General features: G+C 33.2%; 1 protein-coding gene across 2 annotated transcripts in view; it reads left to right on the top strand.

Annotated features, from left to right (window-relative positions):
• Positions 1-226: 226 nt before the first annotated feature.
• FucTA (glycoprotein 3-alpha-L-fucosyltransferase A) overlaps positions 227-25,068 on the top strand; it is a 39,744-nt gene continuing 14,902 nt past the window's right edge. The window contains exon 1 of one of the 2 annotated variants that reach the window (XM_089640006.1): positions 227-490. The gene's annotated coding sequence lies outside the window, so the exon portion shown is untranslated. Of the gene's footprint in view, positions 491-13,561; positions 13,692-25,068 lie in introns of those variants that run through there. The other variant, XM_089640007.1, reaches the window with a different exon arrangement.

Raw genomic sequence — 25,068 nt, 5'->3', positions numbered from 1 at the left:
AACAATCACAACTACCAAACATGTATGCGTGGGAGAGATTCCTGCAAACGGGAGTCACCGCACACCCCTAGCACTAGCCACCTTGCACCCACCACCCACCACCCAGCACCCACCTCAGTAGTTCCGCGGTGACTGGGGCGCGCGGGGGCGTCGCGGCGCATGCGCCGGCCGCCGCGACGTATCCTTATGGATTTTCCCCCACAGAGGGATGCTGACCAAACGGGGCTGTCACGCCCTCGACTGTTCAGAGTAGCGGCACTGTCACAATAATAAAATACACATAAATCATTACACACAAATAATGTAACCACTATAGATCGCCGGTCAGATGTCCCGACGAATGCGCGGATCCTTTTTCAATTTAAGTATGTCAGAAGAACCTATTGTAATACAATCCCTCGTGATAAACGTGTTGAAGTGAATTTTTCAAGTGTGGCATGTGATCTTAATTAAAGTGTAGTGCATAGAGGTGGGATTTCATCATAAAGATGTAAGTCGGTCTTCATTGCTCGTACAAGTATTTTTTCGTTGTGTTTTTGAATTATGACATTTGTAAGTTGATGTTTTGCTACATACGAGTATGTTGTGCATTTGGACTGGTTCATCTTTTTTTTGACACAGTTAATCTGAATTTCGTTTAAATTTCAAATTTAAGTGTATACGTTATATAAAAATCAATATCAAATTTCTTTTTAATGTTGAACAAATCATAAAGAAATTGATAACTTTTAATCACAAATTAACATTTTATACGCAAACTGAAATTAATTATTTTTTACTACAAACAATTTTATACAATAGATAAAAATTAAGGAAAATTTTCAGATATTTCTTGAGAAATTCTTCAAAAAACTTGTAAATACATTTTTAATTGTAAATATTGCATTTTAAACTCATCGATAATAATTATTGAGTCACGTTTATCATGTGCCTAAAGTGAGTAATGCTAATTATTTACGAAAACTTTTAATAAAAAATCAATATGTGTTCTTCTTTATCCTACAAGGAGAAAAATGAGTATTGCTAATGTATTGAGATTCTCTTAAAATTATTGGTAGTACCTACGGATAAAAACGCGATTGCAGGCCGTTTCCAGAAAAACTTTTAGTAAATTTCTAATATATCGGAACACGTGTTCATGCACCTGCACCTTGATGAAATGCGAAAATATTAGAATTTTTGTGAATACGTATTACGACATTGTGATACATTCGTAATTTACTAAAATTTTATCAAGAAACCTAACAATTCACCCGTTAAGGGCCTGCAATCCCTTTTTTCATCGGATAACGAATAATTTGAAGAGATTCTTAATAAATTAGCAATACTCGTTATTCTCCGTGTATGTCAATAATGTACAACAAAAATAAATTAAAGCAACACAAAACAGTACATTTAATTTTTAATTTAATTTAATTTTTAACAAAGAAAGACAAAAATTCCCAGGTTACGAATAACCTGACAATATTTGAAAATCTCCTACTACCACCACAGTAAGCTGAAAATGTTGCTTGTGTTGTGGTGGAGGACTTAGCCAGCCGAGGAATTGAACACACTACGCCCGAGTGGGACCCAAGCGCGATGTCAACTCGGCCACCGAACATATAAACTAAATACGTTTTTATTAAATAAACAAAATAATTTCCCTCTGGGTCCTTTTTTTTAAAAAAATATATTATTTCTTGATTTAATAAAAACAAAATTTATTGTATTTCATCTTGCTTTTTTACGGGTAAGAACTAGTAATAATTATTGATTAGCTAGTCATATTTTCATACTTAATTCTTATTGTTTTGATTTAAGCCGTTCGTTTAATGTTTGAACATAAATGATTGGATTGGAGTAGTAATATTGATTAAGTACATTCCAATAAGTTACAATTCGTCATTTCATTTCAATATATTATAATGTCAGTGAGTCGCGAGACTTGATACGGTATCGACTTGCAAAATGTCAACAGAATACGTGACATTTTCACTGTCACCTTTGCCCCGAAGTATGAGTTAATAAAATACTATTTTTTCGAAGAGAACTCAAGAAATATTAATATTACGTATTTATAATTAATAATAAAACTATATCGGTCCATCTGTTTGCATAATTTACAAATTCAAACATAAAAACGGATTTAAAAAAATCTAAAGTGAAGGTGAGAGATTTTACCTGGAAATTATAGATACATTTTTACTTTAACGTGTGCTAGATACTTTTAGTATCGCCCTGGCTAAAGCTAACAATTCAGTATCGAAACAATAAATAGCTTTAATGACCTGACTCCGTTTGGGAACCTGAAGATCTGATCAGATCTGATCAGGTCTGAATAGACAGGTACATTCCAATCTTCCTCTTTCTCATCTCCTTCCATACAAATCTCCCTTCTGTTTCGCAACATACCCCAATTGGAAATGTCATAGTCCTTCTAGCTCCTAGCAGGTTTCACATAAATAAATAAATATATGTATTTCATGGTAACCGGATAAATCATCACAATGATAATTCACCACATCCTTAAAAATTTATACAGGGTGTATCGGCAAGTACTCGACAAACTTTAACCAGCTATTCCTTAGCACATTTGGAGTAAAAAATGTTATGGGCGCTTTGCTGTCCGGTAACATTTTTTTCCATTAAAAACTGAAAATAAATAAAAAAAATCCACACTCCGTTACTGTCATTTGCATTGTTTCTTGTGTTCAACAGCTGTTATTAGCAAGTGTGTCAAAAAGTGTCCTCGCTCTTTCGTACACACTAAATAATAATAGTTAAAAATGAGACGAATGGTGCCGTGCCATTTCGTTGTGATTGTAAAAGCGTGCCAACGTAGGTACGTACGTACATTATTCAACGAAACTCGAACAAAATATTGCCAGACGGGTTTTCAAACTTTGACAAAGGATAAAACAGTGGTGATATGTGGTGAAAATATGAATAGTAAATTTTTTATTAAAAAAAATGTTACAATTAAATGGACAGCAAAGTGCCCATAACATTTTTTACTCCAAATGTGCTAAGGAATAGCTGGTTAAAATTTGTCGGGTACGTGCCGATACACCCTGTATAAAGTCATGGAAAGTGATGAAACAAAAACTTATATAACTGGGTTATGTAGGTTTAGTTAGGTTAAAAAAATTTTTTGTCATCTTTATATCACTTTTGTGAAAAGGTGTTGAATTGTCACTGTGTAGAGTTATTATGGAACCGTATTTCATAACTTTTAGTGAAAACTTCAATAATTTAAGAAGCTTGTATTAAAATCCGAGACCTTGGGATTTGTTGTCGAGAGTTCAAGTGCCGACTATTACGATTTTATATACTACCAATCCCGAGGTCGCGGATTCAAATCCCGGCATCTGCAAGTAAATTTAATATAATTTGTGTTTTTATACTACAATTACTTCAATAAAAATAATATATATCGTCAACTCTGGCAACATTACCATCGTAACAGTCTTTCCAAATGCTGTGATGATTTTTTCTCTGACTTACTTGTTACACAAAGAAACTAAAATAGCCTTAAATTATTTATACATCATGAAATATGTATAAATATTATATAAAAATAATTTCTAATAATAATAAAAATATGTCTTTAATAAAGTATTTTACAAAAATATTAAAAATATTTTAAAAATTAAAATTATGGCTGAATGTTAAAGATGTTGAAACCCATGAGAATATGCTTGGTTCCTACCGGAGTGTCATTTATCCAGTTCCTACCTCTCCATAACCATCACACTGCTGGAAAACTATTTGAATTATGGAACATGACAATTTCAAATAAATAATGCAAATTCGAGTGCGGTTGTTTTTGAAAACAGAAGAAGGATTGCGACTTGTAAGTTGTTGTTGTTTTTCGTGCACACAATCTTGTTTTTAAGTAAAAAGATTTGACTCTTGGAAGAACTTAAATGTTTAAAATCCTATAATATTTTTTTTATTACGTTATCGTTTTAAATACTCATTTGTTTTGCTGTGTTGTTGTGTTCTCCTTCACAGAAATCAACAGAGATACAGTGGTAAGTGATTGGTCATCGCGTTTTCCTTCTATACCTCGTTCTTTCTCCCACATAAACCATCACCCAATTCCAGCAAACACTAAATCATTTAGTTTCGTTTAAATTATTTACAGTCCATTTTCAAGGAAATCTAAAGCTGTAATTCATAAGCAGTTTTTCAGATGCAAGAATATTCCTATAAATTCTTTGAAAATTTAATTTATCGCTACAGTTTTACCAAAAATATAAAATTTTCGTTGTATACTTATTTTTTATTTTATAAAAAAATATTGTATCATAAAATTTTATGTTTAACTTATTCACGAATATATATTTACATTATTATACCGTAATATTCAAATTTTACAATATAACCCAACCAGTGGAACGCCGATGAGTCTCTGGAGAACATGCGATCATTCTAGTATGATTCGTGTTAGAATAATTTACGATGCGATTTTATATATACATATATAACTTTAGGTTCCACTAATATTTTTCTGTTTTATTATCGACAGGTTAATAGTCACATTTTATTTTAAAAACACTTTGCATCAGTTAGATAATAATGAGAAGTAAGTATTTAAATTTTCGGAAATGGAAAATAAGGCATTTTAGTGGCTATTTCATTTACGGATAATTTTACATCTTTTCTTTACGCAATGGTCGCCTAGTGAACAATCTATTTTAATTTGAACGAAATAAATATTAAAATGCAATATACTCCATTTCAGAAAACTGAAATACTCGTTATTAGGTACTAATTATTACAAAGTATTTTTAGATTAAAAATGTGCATTTTCTAAGAATGCCTTATGTCGTAAAATTATGGGGTAAAAAAAAGGACAAAAAAATAATAATACATAAAGAATTGCAACTTGCCTTTAGTAAGACGAGCTTGCTTTACCAGTTATCAATAATGTTATTTGACCTATCATTGGATTAAAAATAATAATAATACAGGGGTAAAAAATTTTCAGAGAAACGACACGGATGTGCTTATTAATTATTAACCCTAGCTTTTCATGCTTTACTTTATATCGATCTTTTCCTTGTGAATAATTTGTTATGGACAACCGAACGGACGGATGGACCAAAAAGAACCTTCACAGCTACACAGAAGAACCTAGATTATTTATAGTAAGACAAAATTTATAAAATATTACTCCTACTCTACGTCTGTCGTACCTATTTTATTATTTTTAATTAGGGAATGATTTTGCCTCTTTAAAAGATGCTATTAATTGTTTCCTGCTTGTATCTTCACCTTCATTCCCGGATCTTCTCTTCTTAATCCATTCTTCTTTCACGCTGTCAATTCCAGTCTCTTCTTTGTTCTGCCCCTAGGACGTTTTCAATGAACCCATTTACTTATATAAACGCGGTGTAAATACAGGATTTTCCAATACGAGGTGTTATTTTGAATAGCCCGCTATTTCGGTAGATGTTACTTTTGAAGCTGTCATTTTTTGACATTTGACAAGTAAAAACTACGCTATTAATAAAAATGGAACGATACACGCTTCAACAACGCACTAAAATTATTAAAATTCACTTGAGTGAATCAAATACAAATCATCTGAGTGATGAGGCCAAGCAAAATTGTCGCATCTGGGGCTCGAAAAACCCAAGAGTTATTGTTGAAAAGCCTCCCTTTCCTCAACGTGTGACTGTTTGGTGAGGTTTATGGTCCGGCGGAGTCATTGGACCTTACTTTTTCGAAAATGAGGCTGGAGCAACAGTTACGGTGAATGGATTGCGCTATCGAGAGATGATAAATGATTTTTTAAGGCCGGAATTAGATGGTATTGATCTGTACAACGTTTACTTTTAACAAGACGGCGCTACGTGCCACACAAGCAACGAAACCATTGATCTTTTACGATTGAATATCAAAATAACACCTCTTATTGGAAAACACTGTATTACGCGGCGTGTAAGGTCGGAACAGTGAAAAACTTGACGCATTACCATGGCGTTTGTACGGTCAAAACGGCCCTATACCCGGCTTAAGTCCGGCTTATCATACCAACGTTGAACCAGCGTATAAGAATCTAATTAGTAAGACTTCTTTATTGTATTGGTGGGGTAAACGAACGGGGAAAACTTCCTGATATAAAATACTACTAATTTATTAAGAATCTCTTCAAATTATTCGTAATCTGGTTAGGAATGGAATTGGAAGCCTTTAACAAATGAATTGATAGGTTTCCCAATAAACTTTATGTAAAACATGAATGATATCGCGATATCGAAACTCGTGTTCATAAAAAATCTAATATTTTCGAATTTAGCGGGATTTTAATAAAACATTAAAACACGTTTATTAGTAATTAGGTTGGTGTTTAACCGTTGTTTACCTGACACCTGGCATTCAGCGTGTTTTCATTTGCTGCAGGGTGCTGTGCTGATGTACCAGCGTTAGTTTTCTACTTGTGTCCAACCACATGAGTTTCTTCTAGACTTCAAACCTTGCCTAAAAGTCTCCAAGTTCTTTATCAACAACAATGATATCCTTAAAAATTTCCTCCCATGCCCACATAAAATTTTATATTTTTTATCAGCAAAGTATTTACGGTTAAAAAACTGCAAATTTTGCATTTTATTTCATCGAAATTTTTTGCCACGCGCGATTAGTGTTATATTTTTATTTACGAGGATAATCTTGGGAGATATTTATGTCATGTTGCCTACATGGGGGAAACTTATTCATAAATAAGTATTGTAGCGGTATTCTTATCTACCGCAACAAAATGATCCAATTCATGAGAAAGGGCCGGACTTAGTATAGTCAGTCGGTTCGTCTTCGAAATAATTTATCGGGCCGCGCGGAAAAATTAATAAAAAAACAGTAAAAAATTTATCGACAATTTTATAATTAAAAATTGAACCGTTTCAAAAAGGAGTTTAATGAAGTTCTGCTTATTTAATGTTGCTTTACGACCATATAAACCTTCAAATTTTAATTGATTTAGTGTTATAGCATAATAAAATCGAACGCCTTTATAATTCGCTTGAATTACTCTCCAATGAACTAGAAAATTCGCGTTGTTACAATATCTTATTTATAGAGAAGATTTTTTAAATTCTTTATTTTGCATTTTTTTGTAAAAACTTGTAAAAACGGTGTGCTCTGGCGCTATGAAATATGAATACACTTTTCTCTAACTGAATTTTTCAGATTACCATTTTAACCTTAAGTTAAAACATATTTTCCACCTTTTTCTTAATTTCATATATTTTCATAAAATTTATAAAATTTTGGCTATTTTAAGACAGTGTCTAGTTCAAGGACACTATCAGCGCCCTTGAGGTAATTTTTCACCAAAACGGCGCTATATAAATTAGCCAAATATTATTATTATCATTAATTATAGTTCACAAACGGCGAAAAGGGGACAAAGAGTGCACACGAAATTGTTCACACACACCTTGAATAGGTACCCGAAAAGTTTGTAAAAACCTTAAAAATCTTTTTTCATAGGGTTATTTTAGTTTTTAACCAACTTAAAAAAAACCTTTTTGAAAAGTAAATTGGTTTTTACGATATTTTGCTGGAATTTTCATTTTTAAAACATGTTTGAAATGTGCTGTATGCAAGCAATGCATGTGAGTTTGTACCACTTTAGACCCAACATTTTTTGTTAAAAGAAAGACTCTTCGAGAGTTCGCGGGTTACGAATAACCTGACAATATTTGAAAATCTCCTACTGCCACCAACGTAAGCAGAAAATGTTGCTTGTGTTGTGATGGAGGACTTAGCCAGCCGAGGAACTGAACACACTACGCCCGGGTGGGACCCAAATGCGATGTCAACTTAGCCACCGATCGGTCTGCAATATTATCTGCAATACCAATAAAACTATCTTATAATATTCAAGTTTGAAAACTTAACGGCGGAAACAATTTCAATCCATTTAAATTCACTGTTTTTAACATATTTACGGACCTTTCAGAAACATGTGTATTCTCACATGACGTGTGTTTTTTGTGAAGTCTAGTCGTATTGCGTCCCCTATTAAAAGACGTGTATGTAGGTTGTGTCATAAAATCACACCTCTTCTAAACGACTTTAACAGTCGTATCCGTAAATGCGTTATGAATATAATGTTTCTGATTACGGCCCTGCCATAAACTTTTTATGAAAAATGTCTTGCATTCACAGTATATATTGGTATGCATATAAACAAATCATATGTTTCTGAGGTTAGTGTTACCAATGTGTGTTGTATGTCACGCTTCAAAGTAAAAAAGTAAGCGCAAATATAAATAAGTTATCATTGAGATTTATTGGTGAATCCGTCAGTACACCTTCATTTCTTCTGTGATATGCATAAATATTATTTCTTTTTTGAGTTACTTGTGAAAATTGTTTTAAAGTGTTAGTTATTGGAATGTTTAGTATTTATTTCGTTGTGCGTGTGGTTAGTTATCATTTTTACAAGAAAAAAAATTATTTGGTGAAATAAAATCGTACTCATCGCTTCTCGGCCTGTTGGCTAAGGATAAAGTGTAGATCGAATAAAGTAAAGTTGTGTTTTTCATTATTTTACTATTTACTTTCTACAAGTGTGTGATGGATAAATATTTTGAAAGCGACATTGTTTTAGTTGGTGATGACGTGATCATCTGTGGTTTCCTGTGACAATTCTTTATTTACAAGTGGTGATCGTGCAATTGTCATAAATCATTCTACAATTATTAGTTACTTACACAAATTCAATCACTTCACATCCTTGAAAAGGTACACAAGCTCAAATATATTTACTCCGTGTAACTTATTGTGCAGGTCGTGCTCAGTAAATATATTGACAATATATTATATCAGTTTCGCTTGTGGCTTGGTGACAAGCTCTCGGACACCGGGGAAGACTTTTATACCGGGTTTAATTAATCCCATTCATAAATGTAATTATTGACCTAACTTCGCAAACTTGTGAGAAACTTAACGAACAAAAGTGACATATCCTACCACAGTTGTTGATGTTGGCAGCATGAGAATAACTTATTTACTCGACTGGTTCCTTTCCTTTCCTTTGTCTTTCATATATATATATTATTATTTAATCTAAGCCTCTTTGTAGTAGTTCTGTGAACAGAAGACCTCGCTTCTTAAAAACATGATTCTAATTTTCACTTATAAATCAAAACTACAATTTACAATTTCCTCTGAAATCATATGGATTGTAAGTAGGTACTTAATTACATACTGTATATTTTAAGTCATTGTTTATTTCCAATAAGGTATTGTACAATTTATTCAAAGAAACGTCACTATCTCAAAGACAATTATTATTTTTCCAAACGATCTTCTGACAGGTAGGTAACATAATATTGAAAAAAAAACGCGAACACGAAAGTAAAAATAAACACGACGATTTCACATTTGACAAAATAATATTTATTGAACCATTAAAATGGAACATACAAAATTTACGGACAGACGAAATGCAAAACGTTCGAGTTAAAACAGGACTTCGCTACGCTCGAGCCTTTTGAAAGAGGTTTTACAATTTATTATGAAATCTTCTCTTCTGGAATTAATACACTGTGAATTAATAACATAATCATCTGTTGCAATGAAAATTGTTTAAAGCCTTAGAAAACCATTTACGGCTTAGAACGTTTTCATAATTGAGTTAATTGCATAGGCGGGATATACCTACCTAGCAAGGAAACAATTGCATTTTGGCGTAATCGTGTTAAATCAACGCAGAATAAATGCAGTTTTATGCAATTAGGCACTTTTCATGCCGTTGCACATATTGCACAATAGATATACACGGAGGAAATTTACTCATATTAAATATTGCTAATTTATTCAGAATATGATCAAATTATTCGTAATCCTGTTAAAAACAGGCCCTTAACGAATGAATTGACAGATTTCCTAACAAACTATCAGTAAAACACGAATGTGTTATGAGGATGTCGGAACACATGTTCATAAAAATTCTAATATTGTCGCATTTGGTCATTATATTTATCAAGCGCAGCTGCATGAACACGTGTTCCGATATATTTGGAATAAACTGATATTTTATTAGGAATTGACTTTCCATCACATTTGTAACAGGATTTTAATAAACCAGCCATACTCATTTTTCTTCGTGTACAAATTTACAAATCTACTGTAGATATGATGTGAGATTTTCACGGCCAAAAGTATTATAGTGATATTTTTGGGGTGTTATGCAATGTTGCGCTACATCCTTCTTTAGCCAACGTTTCGGACAGCATTACAGTGTCCATCATCAGGATAGTAATAATAATACTATTTGGATGATTTTTGTGAAAAATCACCTCAAGGTCGCTGTACAAATACATAATACATTTCTACAATGATCTATTTTGTGTAGATGTGGACACTGTAATGTTGTCCGAAATTTTGGCTAAAGTACGTAGCGCAACACGGCATCGACAATCAATATAAATCTAATGTAGGTTTTATCAGAATTGATGTAATTTTACACAATAGACCTTCAAAACAAGAGGAAAGTGAATGTCTACATAATATTTCGAAATACTACCCAAATCCCTTTTCCCACCCCTTACAGCAGAATTTTGTTCTTGATTAAATTTTGCACACTTCTCAATCAAAATAGGATTTCTACATTTGATTTCGAAAAATTCTGCGTAAATTTAACGTCAGCTATTCTTGATAAATAACAAAAAATGCCTATGTGGTTCAACGTGCCTGTAGGTAAATGTAAATAGAAGATTCTTAAACTATTTCCTTATCAATTGAACAAATTAAGCGTATTTGGGTAGGAACCTAGTATTTATTTAGTTAATTATTGTGTGACACATATGTGTGCTTTAGTGTCCCGTGTTTATTTTACTATTTGTACAGGCTGTTAAGGCGATATAAGACTCTAATAACAAGGGTTCACTCGAGGTTCATATTTGAATTATTTCTGATGAACGTATTACTAAAATCTCAAATGTTTCTAGAGGGATCCCTACGAATGTAAGTTATTTATATATAAGATTAATAAAAACAGGACCTTACCATTAAAATATTTTATTTAAAACGGGTTGAAAATGTTATAAAAGGTGTTTCACAACTATAAAATTAGTAATAAGCACCAGATTTTATTTTTCTAGAAGATTATTTACTAACTTCCTGTATGATCCCTCTAGACACGTTTGAGATTTTAGTAATACGTTCATCAGAAATAATTAAAATAACCCCCATGTAAAGATCGATTTTCTAGGCCTTCTAGGGCAAAGTCGCCCGTAGGTCCGTCCATTACACCGGGCCACGCGTCAAATATTGTTTTTACACGACTTCATCACTATCTAGAGATTTGACAGAGCAAATTCAACCTAGGGTCTGTCAAATACACCAGGGCCGCGCGTAGTATATTTTTGTGCACGGCTGCTTCACTTACGTCGTTAAGATTCTGGCTTTATTTTAGGGTATTGTCTCGTCTTAAGCAAAAGTTTTACATTGTACCTATTTATTAACTAATATACAACGGTGTGTGATTCTGTTCGCATGTGGTTCGTACAGGAAAATCATTTTAAAGAGGACATATTTGGATGTATTCGTGTACACCGATAAACTGAGAAAAATGAGTATTGGTGATTTATTAAAATCTGGTTAAAAACGAGATTTGGGAGAAATCCATTTAAAGTTTTTTTTGTTTAAATTCTTTATTATTTCATTTTGATTACTCTAAGAGTTTTGAAAAATATTTTACGAAGTCAATTATTTTTATGCGCCTTGCACAAGTAGAAAAATAAGTATTGCTTATTTATTAAGAATCTCTTCAAATTATTCGTTATATGGTTAAAAACGGGATTGCAGGTTCTTAAATAATGATTTATTATATTTACTGATAAACTTTTAGTTAAATATGAATATGTTAACACGATGTCGGAACACGTCCTAATATTTTCGCATTTCGTCAGTATACATTATAAAGGCTAATGCAGGTTCATGAACACGTGTTCCGATACATTAGGAATTTACTAAAAGCTTATCAGGAAACGGCGTGCAATACCATTTTTAACCGGATCACCAATAATTTGAAGAGATTATTAATTAAATTACCAATACATATTCTCCTCCGGGCACAAAGACGTTTACCTACTGTACATAAAATATGCTACCTTTATACACGACTACAAAAGATACTGTTATCTTGTAAATGTGTAAAATTATGATATTATGCATTCGGTCTCATATATAAACGGCTTTGCATCGCCGTGATTAGCAAAAAATTATCAGAAAATCTGCATAGAAGAGCTCCATTTATATTTAGCCCGATTTTATTATGTTTCTTGATATTTGTAATGAAATGCTTCTCTTGTTCAATATTTCTATTGACGGTGATAATGCTGAGAGCTGAAAATAGTTTCACTGAGCCAGAGCTTATCATTTGATAGTTCGTGCTGCTTCAGAAATTACATTCCAGCTAAGAAGAAAACTTTCGAGCTGGAGGCAAACCACGTGACCATATGTTTGGCACCAGTAGGATTCGAGAATGCTTTGAATAATCTACGACATCAGTTGTACGTTGCACGCCGAAGTGCGCTCGTTGACATATCCTGCGCAGAAAAATAAAGTAAAACAAAGGTTTGCAACGCAGTCAATTTAGTACTTTTGTGCGCAGGATCGGAATGTTCATAAAAACGATTAAAAAACTGAACCGTTTTCAAATCGGGTTGCATAGCGACGCTAAAAGTGTGTGATGTGGGTAAATTATAACACATTTAAAAAAAGTGTCTAACTAAATAGTGTAACAAAATATTCAGTTTTGAACAAGTTCGAACTTTTGTTCAACCGATTTGGGATTTGATTTGAAGTTTTTTCGCAGCCAGCCATTAGTGAAAAGCACTACTAATTCGTAGGCAGATTTTATTTTCGCGAACAAATGGTAATATTATAATTCAAGTTGCCTGTGTACGGTCAGATTCGTTTATTGAAAATTACGTTTAGGGAGACGGTCATGCCCCTTCCTCGCAACTTGGTTTGTTTTCCTTTTCGGGATGGGCTGTCTATCAAATTTGTATTTTTCAAAATTAAACCTAAAAAATTCCGACTTCGGTCTCGATTTACTCAAAAACGAATGTCCAAATCAAAAAAAGTTATGCAACAAAATCGACTCCAAATTTAATGTAGATTCACCAGTTTCCCGCTTGTTTCCGGACACCGTGTATGCATCCAAAAACAATGTGCTATTAATTTTTAATTCCTTTGATGCACTGAAACATATTTTTGAAGGGTATTAGAATGTACGCAAATACAGATATTTACCTAATTTTCGTTGAATATTTTGTAGTTCACAGGCTGTGGTACTAATCCGAGATGTAGAATCTGAAGATCAGTTTCCCTAATTATTATCAGATCAGTGATATAAATCTGATAAGCTGCGATAAGGACTTGTTTTATCATTTTGGAGGGGACTCTGCCGCGGTAGGTTTTGACAAGTCTGGTATCTCGCCATTTATACCAAACTGTCCAAACGTGTGGTCGCCACCGTTTGCACCTCCCAAACCGGCAACACAGTGAATGTTTATATTTTTTTTCGATGTTGTTGACTCCAATAGAGATCTAAAAATAAACAAGAATTAGTGAATTAATATTTGTCTTTGAGTCCACTCACAAGACAGGTATACCGCCGTGTGCTTATTTTCATGGTAAAAGTGATCGCTACCGCTAAATAGTTAAGTGTTTTTTCGTGCAAGGTACGTATCAAAAACAGTATGATGAGTAGGTATGTGTTGTGGGAAGACACCTATTTTCTCGCATAATAAACATAAGATAAGATTGGAGGTAATTTTATCAGTAATTATCAAATTCATGTCTGTGGTATGGTACACGCACATAATATATGCATAATATTTTGTAATTTGATGTATTTTTGTACCATTTTAATAGATTTCTAGATTAAATAATGTTAGACAAATGATAAATTAAAATCAGTAACAACTTTTTCTTTTTAAATTAATTTGAAGGTTATACCCATCAATGTAATATATCCTTGAAGAAGAAGATAATACTAATAAAACTAAACAAAACATGAAACAGAACAAGACACAGTAAAATTAAAAGATATAGATCACAATTGAAATTGAACCCAGGAGTTTAACGAGTTGAGTGGTTTAGACGAAGCTTAATGTTAAATCACTATTTTGATTAATCTTTATGACGAATTGGTGAAAATTATGAATACAAAAAAATATGCTTTAGATAAATTGAAGGTTTTCCTAACGTTTCGCCTAAGTAGAATACAAATAAAATGATAAATTATTCAATAAAAAATATAAATTCAGATTAATAAGAAATATTTTTTTTCAATAGAAATGTATGAACGCGTAAAGTAAATAACTTAAAAAAATATAGTGTTATAGCTAAAATTATCTGCAACAGTTTCAATTGATTAATTTTTTTGCTTTCTTATAAAATTATTTACAAAATAAATAAAAACCAGTTTTGTGCTTGAAATCGAACGTTTCTAGACTCCGTTTGCCAAGCGATTTTAATGCCCATTACCTACAATATAAGGTGTACCAAGAATAAACACATTTTTGTCTTGTAGCTTTCTCTTAAGATGCGTGTCCCGGTGAGACAAGAGATCCAGGGTTCAATTTTTACTTATGACCGTAATCTTATTAATTTTTCCGTGTCTTGTTCTGTTTCATGTTTCTTTTAGATTTATCAGTTTTATCTTCTTCTTCAATGATAATCAAAATATTTGGATCAATTTAGAGGTGATTTTCTCACGAAAACGGTGCTATACAAATAATCCAATCATTATTTTTAATTTGCACGTCAGGATTTGAACTCGCGACCTCCGGATTGCTAGTCGAGAGCCTTACCACGGAGGCCGTTATCAGCCTACATGATATGTTTATCAGGGGTGTGACATTTAAGACGTTTATTAATCAGTTAGGCCCATAGACTAAATTAGACTAGACACGGCATATTCATTTAAAAATAACACCAACATAATTTTGGTTTGGTTCACATGTACATTTATGGAAAGGCCCACGCATTATGTCGCAATGCGAAATAGGCACTGTGCATTGCGTTTTACCTTTTGTTGGTCTATTTTGCTTCTCAGCTATGCTGGGCAAGTTCATTTTTTCAATCACAAAAATAACCGAGTTCCAAATATTTAAATTTGAATTATGTCCATATTACAACACCTCTGACAACAAATTCTCCGTGGTTTTGCTTACGAGTTTGAACGCTTGTACAAGGAGTTTAAACAGAATTGGGTTGTTAAGTTCATCTCCACATTTGTGACGTACGCTACGTGGCGTTATTTTTAAAATGAATTTAACTAGACCGGGCTAATCTAGTATAATACATCAATGGTTAGGCCCTATGAGATAATTAATCATAACCACAATTATATCATGTTACTCATTTCATCAAGAACTGCTACGTGTTTTAAATAATTACACATAAAATGTATTTCGTCCATGTTTCGACTAATAAAATTATTGTAGAAAATACATCGGCAGTAGTATTTATAATAACTTATGTCGATGTAAAAATATAAGTAGGTTTGTAGTCATACGGACATTTTGTGGCGTTTATCTGTTTTTGTGATAGACGAAGATAACGTACACATTTACCTGACGTTTTCCATATTGTACTGATAACGTAACCTCTTTATCACCTGGAAAATACACAATCGTTGCATGTATGTGTAATTAAAAACTAATTACAAAAAAATAAACTACCAAATAAGGAGAGAACATTTCGATAAGATTCCTACCGAATCTATGTAGGAATAATCTGATATAGTACCTGCCTATGGTGATTCCTTAAAAAAATAGGTAATAAATTAACTATCTTTCTGTCAATTTCGAAGCTAAGGTCCGGTATCCATTTGTAGAAGTCGCAGGAGATACCTTTGCTTGATTAGATTAAAAAAATATACATATTGTACTAATTTAAAAAAACAAACATATACAGGGTTTTCCAATAAGAGGTGTTATTTTGAATAGCCCGCTATTTCGGTAGATGTTACTTTTGAAGCTGTCATTTTTTGACATTTGACAAGTAAAAACTACGCCATTAATAAAAATAGAACGATACACGCTTCAACAACTCATTGAAATTATTAAAATTCACTTGAGTGAATCAAATGCAAATCATCTTGAGTGATGAGGCCCATTTCCACCTCGGTGGCTTTGTCAACAAGCAAAATTGTTAATTTTTCGAAAATGAGGCTAGAGCAATAGTTACGGTGAATGGATTGCGCTATCGAGAGATGATTAATGATTTTTTATGGCCGGAATTGGATGGTATTGATCTGAACAACGTTTACTTTCAACAAGATGGCGCTACGTGCCACACAAGCAACGAAACCATTGATCTTTTACGATTGAATATCAAAATAACACCTCTTATTGGAAAACCCTGTATAATACCAAAGCATGACAGAAAAAAAAACTGCTCTCAGCAAACAATCCAAGAGTTGCAAAGTGACCAGCCGTTGCGTATGTCGAATACCTAGGAATTTCATTAGTTTCTATCGCGAAGCGGGTCATATATATTTGTTTCATTTACGCACGTAATATACACATATTAATGTATGTCGGTAGGTACACAATACATTGATAACGTGTCATGAGTAAAAATATATCTACAACCACGCATTATTCCATTTTCAATCTGCAGTTGGCTGATGAGTGAAAACGCTAACGATGCTTTCGATGAAGTTGCAGTACCTACCAGCTAGGTATCACAATTTTTTATTGTATCACTTTATTATTGTTTAGTGTTGCCAACACCTTCATTGTTGATTTCGTGCTCTGAATTTTGTGATTTTCCCTTCCAATTAGACCATAATATAAAGGATGCTGCGTTCATTTCACATGCAAATTCGACATAGCGCCTCACAAAGGAAATTATACCGCAAAGGCAACACGTCAACCTGATAATGACAGTGATAAACCGGTAATTGTGTATTTTATGCTGCTATAACCGTATAATAGGACCGACCGACCAACCTGCACTTTTTTAACCTACAATTGACATATTATTTTACCCAGCTACATGATGATCCTTCACTTCACGTTTTGAGTAGGTACCTATCTAAAAGTACATATTGTGACAACTTATCTACGTGATTTATGATCAAAATCCATAAAACCTGATTGGCATTTTTATGGTCGGAATAACACGTTGTTTTTATTACACATTCTTAAGGGAAATGACCGTTAAAAAGATTTCTCGGCGCTCACAACTAGCATTATTTATAAAAAAACATTCTAAGTCGGAAAAGTTTCGTACTGATACTACTGACTGCTGCGGTCATATATTTTTTTAATGTATTTCAAGAATGATTATCTCGTAAATCCCAATATTAAAAAACAAAAATGATGTATTTGAGAATTAATCGTTTTTATATGCATATTGAACAACCGATCATCAGTTTTTCTTCAGATTATTCTAAGTAATTTAACGCCAAATGTGCCGAGAAATCTTCCTTAGATTTCTTAGCAGTTCGATTTTATTGTATTTTGAACCTTAAAAAATGCTTCTCCCGTATTAAAATATATTTTGTTTGCTTGGCAAGAAAATAATTTATCTTCTAGCTCAAGGCTGCCCAACCTTTTTATGAGTTGGGCGAAATTGACGATTTAAAAATCACTGGCGGGCCACTGAATGCTGACGGTTCCTATTTCCATGGGGGGGGGTTGATAGAGAATTTCTATAAAACATAATTCCCCACAAAAAAATTCAAAATGAGTGCTCCCCACAAAATATTTGAAATCCATGGGAGGGGGGTGGGGGGGGGGGTTGTTACGGAACTTCACTGAGAAAAATTCCGCACACCCAAAAACATCATATGTGATTCCCCACAACAATTTTTCGAATTCCATGGGGAGGGGGGGTGGCTACAAGATTCCATTTCGGACGCAAAAAAAACGGTGTATTTTTGTTTAAAAAGTAAGTTCAAGAGGTTAGATTTTTCGTCGCTGATTCTCGTTCTGAGTAGCCTAAATAGCGATAAATCGCCTTCGTTGGCAACACTGGTTACCGCTCGCAAGCTGCATTGTTTGTTTTACCGCGGGCCCGCGACTTCAAATTGGCGGGTTTTTTGAAAATGGTTCACGCGGGCCACTTATAATTCGTTCACGGGCCTGGGGTTGGGCAGCCTTGTTCTAGCTTATCATTTCGTCACTTGCAAATTTTATCTGAGTAAAAGCGCGTCGCAAATTTCCATGTTAAATATCACAATTGCGATTTTGGAAAATTACTTATTTTTCTTAAGTACCTAATTTAATACGAAAATAGTGTCAGCCGCGCATGGTGGGTGGTTGGCATTTTCCACTGGCATTCCCAGGGTTAAGCCGCGCAGGGTGGGCGGTTGGCATTTTACCACTGGCACTCCTAGGGTTAAGCCGCGCACGGTGGGCGATTGCCATTTTACCACTGGCATTCCTTGGGTTAAGCCGCGCACGGTGGGCGATTGCCATTTTACCACTGCATTCCTTGGGTTAAGCCGCGCACGGTGGGCAATTGCCATTTGACCACCGGCACACCTAGGGTTAAGCCGCGCACGATGGGCGATTGGCATTTGACCGCCGGCACACCTAGGGTTAAGCCGCGCACGATGGGCGATTGGCATTTGACCGCCGGCACACCTAGGGTTAAGCCGCGCACGATGGGCGATTGGCATTTGACCGCCGGCACACCTAGGGTTAAGCCGCGCACGATGGGCGATTGGCATTTTACCACTGGCACACCTAGGGTTAAGTCGCACACGGTGTGCGATTGGCTTTTTACCACTGGCATTCCTAGAGTTAAGACAATTTTTAATGTTCCCACCGGAGCTTTCCATGGTAGAAAAGTTTGGCAGGTAAATAATATGTAAATTAAATTCTTAGCACGGGAGATCCCAGTGAAGATATCATTATATCTATTTGTTACAAAAAGAAAATATAAAATAATAATAATATTATCATAACCTGAAATTGTAGGCAATTTCAAATTATTTCCAAATTTTTAACGTTTTGTACCAGAGTTTATGAAATTGTAAGCGATAAACATATACAAATGTTATTGATGTATTATACAAATTTACGCTTTTACACAATCCATGTCAACAACGAACGAAAAAATCACCTAAATAATCAAGGTTGGGAAATTCTCTCCCAACTGGATTAATTGGTCATTTAATTTACTTTCAAATTTTTAACCTATTTTTTTATCACGCTATGTATTATTATACAGGCCTACGAATGCGAACACTTTAATTTATAATACAGGTTAACCTCGATGAATCGAGCAATGAATGAACGAGTCAAATTAACCGGCACAATTTAACTTTTTGTAACACAATACATATGAGGTCGGATATTAGAGAGATTATATGGGTGAGCTTAATAAATTTTTAATGAAAGCATGTTTTAAGTTATCGAACTAACACTTTGTAATCTTGAAAAATATAAAACAAAAAGTGATATGTCAATTATGAAAAGCTAGCGGGCGTGTTCCCTGCTTTGCTGGGGGTTACCTTAGGAGATATATACCATCACGGACTTTTCATAGACCTTTTTAAGATTTACAATTTCGTGGCTTATTATTTTGATTTTTTTATGACTAAATTACAAAACATAAACTTTTCTCTGCTTTCTTTCAAAACAATATGCATGTTTAACATGTATAAACCTTCAGGAAAAAAGTTCTAAATTTTAGTTTAGAAGAACTAAGCGCACAAACAGAGAGACGCGGATAGGTGTTTCTGGAATATGTTTTATACTATTTAGAGATATAATTTCACAAGTGTGTACGTAATATTGTAAATTTCTAAACTATATTTTCAGTACATATAATAAAATAGTGCCGCCTTTCTTACAATAATTGGTGGTGTAATGGCCAGCATATTGCCTCCTATTGTAATATTTTTATTTATACCTTTATTTTCGTGTTTTAATTTTTACTTTAATTAAAAAAAATATATATTAACAACAACAAAAAATATCCAAGGATTTTTCAAGGAGTCCTCGCCAGTTCAAATAAAAATTGTTTGATTATTAAAATATGTGATAATATTTGGATGTTTTGTATAGCGCCATTTTCGGGAAAAATCGCCTCAAAAGCACATAGGATTTATCAAAGAAGATAATACTAATATATCTAAACAAACATGAAACTGAACAAGGCACAGAAAAATAAAAAGATAACGATTTCAACTGAGAATTGAACGCAGGATTTCTGTCTTACTGGGACAATGCCTCTCACAACTCGGCTATTGCTTTAATTATTTTAAGTCATTTTTGACGATCTCATATTTCAAATTCAGAATTAAAAATATTATTCTGAACTGATTTTTTTGATATTTTTAAATGAAACTGGACGGGTTGTTTCGGAGTATTTGAACAATTCATCAAATTTCAACGTTCTGGGATCTGTGAAAGTCCAATTAAAGTTCTGTTTTTATATCATTATAGGCTAGTTGCTTGAAAAAACTGAAATAAAAACAGAACTTGAAAAAATCTTTCACAGAACTTGAAAATGAACGTTGAAATTTGATGAATTGTTCAAATACTCCGAAACAACCCGTCCTTTTTTTTAGGCTTATTTCCAACTGTTTTGATGGAATTCTCCTTTTTAGTTAGTTTCTAGTTTTGTTAAATCGGGCACTAAAATAGGTATAACCTAAAAAAAATTGTTTGTATTCTATAAAAAAAAGCTTCCTGATAAAGAGTTTATACTGTGTGCTTACAAATACACGTGTGTACAGCATACATAATACATATAGGAAAAGTTTTGAAGGATGGTTTAATTGTTTTATTTTCCTCTTATCATTTAGCTACTCCGTAGTTGAACGTACAGTTTTTTCTGATTACTACCTGCGCCGATAGTAATAATTAATGACACCAACGTAAAACAGCAATAAAGCACAACAATATCCCTCACCTTTAAGTGTAAAATAGTTGTTGCTGATAATGCGTTATCTTCTGTCCCTACAGCATTGAAAAACATTGTGGTCAGTGCTCACAAATAGACTAACACATTTGTGCGGTGAATATGTGAGATTAAAAAATGTCACTTGAAGGAAATTATCAATATCATTGTATGGTATCAGTTATTACTTCTTAAAGGGAAAATACTGATTTATATTAAATTACTTGAAAAACTGTAGGGGCTGTTCTACTACTACATTACCATGACCTTAAAAGTGGATCACATTGCCCTTTTCCAGTAGTTAGGTAACTAAATGGGTTTCATATTGATTCTTTGAAAGTACTTATTGTCGCATTGCGTTTTATAATAATTTGATAATTAGAACGAATTATTTAAAAAAAAAAAAATTTGCTGCAAAAATCATTTTCGTAATTATTTTTGGGTTTCTGTGCCGTGTTGCGTTTCCATCTTCTTTAGATAACGTTTCGGATATCGTTTCATCTGCCCTGATAATGGACAGTGTAACGCTGGCTAAAGAAGGCGGAAGTGCAACTCGGCACGATAACACTAAAATGTTATTAACTTAATAAAATAAATATAAAAATAATTATTTTTTTTTGGTAAACTAATGTTTTAAGACAAGGTTTTTTATGCATAGCACAAAGGGTAACAATTATTTTACAAGCAATAATTATTCGCCTGAAACACTCATCCACATTGAAAAATCTCCTGATAAAAGATACATGACGCCAACGGGACACGAACCCGTGTCAAAAATAATCAACGGTCACTACAAAGTACCTTCACTACATACCTACCACGTCAGCTCAGACAATTTTTCTTTATAGCTCCTAAAATCTTTAACCGTATCCCTGAAAACCTAATAACCGTGAGTCAACCCCATTCCTTTAAAAAACAAATTACGAAATGGATCCTTACACACAGAATACATTACAACTACAATACCCATTCATTCTAATACACTCTATTAATTTAATCACCTTTCAGACAAAACATAATATATCCTTGTTCCCTAACTTAGCGGTATAGTATGGACATAATTAATTAGTGTGATCTATTTACTAATAATTTTTCATCTTCTTATAATTCTCTAACTTCTCCATCCTCTTCTTGCAACCCATAGTAGCTATACATCATTTTTCTTTTTTTATATTATAGTAATCTATAGATTCTATGTCCGCAAACTGTAAAATTCACCCGCCATAACACAGTCATCCCTAGCATGGAGGGTGAAATATCACAAAAAACCACATGTACTCTCTAAATCATGTATCAATAAAATAAATAAATAAAACTGGAAGTAAAATAAATAAAACAGGCTCTGCTGTATTTGACTAGACAAAGTATTTATTTTTCGGAATAACTTTATTGAGTAAAACCTCAAATTGTAATATTTAAATATTGAAGACAATATTAGTGATTTCTAAACGAAAATCTGAAACAGAAAAATCAGAAAAGGAAACGGTCACATCTGGGACTCGAACCCAGGACCCTTGTCTTTCCGGGACAGTGCTCTACCAATTAGCTCAGTTGGTAGAGCACTGTCCCGGAAAGACAAGGGTCCTGGGTTCGAGTCCCAGATGTGACCGTTTCCTTTTCTGATTTTTCTGTTTCAGATTTTCGTTTAGAAATCACTAATATTGTCTTCAGTATTTAGACAAAGTATTTTTACTGTTTTTGAAAACAGATTTAAACTTCTTTAAGATATAATGTTAAAACCCTCCTATGGTTTAAGTAGGGTTTTACCACGTTAAAACGACAATGTTTACCCAGGTCGTGCTTAAATAGCAATACCATTCCTACTTATGGGCTATTTTATTTGCTAAAGTTTAAGCAACTGTGCCAAGTACATTTACGTACCAAAATCAATACGGATGGGAGGTGAATTCAGAGAAAATCAATAAACAAACCGAAACCAAGGCGGTGTTACAAAACTACCTCACGACTTACACTATAATGATCTACTGGCTTCAATAAAGCTTGACTTCATTTTAAAATATACCTATTTACCTGTATATTTTTTTACGAAGCATATCATTGTTATTCAGGAGCATTACATATTTTTCTTTTAAAAAATATTTCTTTCGACTTTATGTCCGGGTTAAATCTTCCTCACAGGAAAAACTAAACCCTTCCACAAAATTTTCCACAAATGATCATCTAGTCAATCAACATTATGCAAGTGCATTATATAAGCAAAATAAATACAAAACAATACAAGAACAACACGTCAAATCACCAGAGATGAAATGGAAAAATAATACACCGACTCCAGATATTTTCATATCAGACGGTTCGGCTCGGTAGAAAATCTAATTCGACCTATTAATCCTACTGACTGATCCCTCAATATAAATATTTAAAAAATCTTTCGTAATCCTACATGTATTTAAAATGACTGATTATTGCATTTTTATATATAAATTCTTTGACAGATCTAATATGCCTAAATTTTGTATGAGAGAGCTAGGTATAATGCCAGTAGCCGAAATAACAAATGGTAATATTTTTATAGTCTCAGAATGCCAAATTCTTTTAATTTCATTTCCTAAATCTGTGTATTTTCTTATTTTTTCAGTAACAGATTTTTGAATAGTACAGGAATTTTGAATAGCGACATTAATGATATAGGTTATAAAATATAACATATATTCTTTTTATTATCTACATTACTATTAGTATAAAATTGCTCCCCTTTTTTATTTTTCTGAATCATGCACTTTGTTTTACTCGTATATATATTATTCACTTGTATTATTCACTTCTGTGGCTTGACTTCAGTTAACTTGTATATTTATCTCGTACATTATATAAAAGCTGTTAAAAGTCGTATATTTTATAAATAAATAAATAATATCGTCAAAAAAAAAAAAAAAAAAAAAAAAAAAAAAATGCTTTATGGACTTCTTATTTTTATGCGATATAAGATATGAAAAAAACTGGTTTCTGTTTTTAAATATGTAGGTCTTTTATAATTTCACTATTGTTTTCACGAATAAATGCAAACCTTGGATGTGGAAATTAACCCACTTCCCGAAATCCGATCGAGCTGAAACTCGGCAGATAGGTCGATGACAATGCGTTCTATCAACTTTTGGTGGTAATCGTGTACACACACGCGGACAGACTCGCATTTCTTTGAAATTGGATGACATTACAGAACTTAATATACGAAATAAGTGTCGGTCCTACTGAATCTGGATTTGGCTGAGTTGTTAGCGTGGTTAACTCCAGTCCCTGGGGAGGAAGGTTTAGTTATTTCAAAACAACATTTTTTTTTATGTTTTAAAAGTTCACAGCAACTTAAGAGTCAGTTCCTGGGAGGAAGGTTCAATCCTCAGTCAATTAATTTTTTTTACGGGATGAATCTTTTCTCGCTCTTTTCTTATATACACTTAAATGCAATTTTATACCTACCGTGTATTATTTTTATTTTTTTTTACTTTTTTGAAACTTTTTTGTCTCTGCATCATGCATTCAATCATGTAAAAATCTCTCGGTATCGGTAATTACTAAATAAAATAAATAATTACACGAAACATGTAGATTTCCCTTTATACTAACTAATCCCTGTTTCAATTACAATAATATACCTACCTACTGTTTAACATCACGCTATTCAATATAATGAAAAAAATCAATTACTATTGTGTTGTGTTAATATAATAATTTGAGCTTAATCATAGATCATATGAACTATGAGGCATGTGCTGAAGCAATAACTCTCAAATGGTATGCTTTGATATCGTAAAACTTGCACCGATTTTATGTCTAAAATTTCTTATGCTATTTCCACAACGCGTTATAGTGACTAATTCGGTTTATTTAGTGATTAAATTGGGCTATCCTCGTTTATTTAATGACTATATCGGGCTATCCTCGTTTATTGAGTGACTAAATCGGTCCATCAACCGGGCTATCGTCGTTTATTTAGTGACTAAACCGGGCTATCCTCGTTTATTGAGTGACTAAATCGGGCCATCAACCGGGCTATCGTCGATTATTTAGTGACTAAACCGGGCTATCCTCGTTTATTTAGTGACTAAATCACAACCGCGTGGTGTCGGGGAATTTTTTACCGCTTTTTTGCAGGCAAATCGGCACATAATTTGATAAATACTTTATCTACATCGTGAACTTATTCCTAAAAACGTGTGGGGCAATATA

This window comes from Hesperophylax consimilis, chromosome 15, assembly GCF_061612785.1.
Source record: "Hesperophylax consimilis isolate HC1 chromosome 15, BYU_Hcon_1.0, whole genome shotgun sequence".
Lineage (NCBI taxonomy): Eukaryota > Metazoa > Arthropoda > Insecta > Trichoptera > Limnephilidae > Hesperophylax > Hesperophylax consimilis.
This window is presented reverse-complemented; position numbering and strand designations above follow the sequence as displayed.